The sequence below is a fragment of the Belonocnema kinseyi genome, chromosome 10 (genome assembly GCF_010883055.1).
Source record: "Belonocnema kinseyi isolate 2016_QV_RU_SX_M_011 chromosome 10, B_treatae_v1, whole genome shotgun sequence".
NCBI lineage: Eukaryota > Metazoa > Arthropoda > Insecta > Hymenoptera > Cynipidae > Belonocnema > Belonocnema kinseyi.
In genome coordinates this window covers 1,055,497-1,056,061 of record NC_046666.1, presented here as the reverse complement: position 1 = coordinate 1,056,061, position 565 = coordinate 1,055,497, and positions in this window count along the sequence as shown.

The window sequence follows — 565 nt, the reverse complement described above, 5'->3', positions numbered from 1 at the left end:
AAAGTGGAGTGCAAGAAGGTAGATGACAACTTTCTAGTGCGTGGTGAGGTTAGTATTGGCAAGATTATTTTTTATTGCCAGCATGGAACAACAGTTCATATATTGTTAACTTTGCAAACATCATCTACATTTGAAAAAAAAATCAAGGAGATTTTTCTATTACAATTAACATATCCTAACCTCAAATTTAAATTACCTGGCAATATGTTCAAAAGTGCATGCTACTTTTCAAGAACGCGTCATTATTAAATTAATATAAAAAGTGGCACATTACAAAACAAAATATACTCCAATATAAGTAAATACATGCTGGTAATAAAAAATAAACGTGCCAATACTAACCTCACCACGCACTAGAAAGTTGTCATCTACCTTCTTGCACTCCAGTTTTTCAACAAATCCGACTTCGTAAAACTTGAAAGCCTCTAAACTTTTAATTGTTTGCAAGTATAATAACTATAAGTTATTGTACGAGGGTAGTTCAATAAGTCCTTAGAATGAAGTATAAAAACAATTTTTTTTGGGTAAATTTTTTTTTATTTTTCAACATAATCTCCTTGGAGCT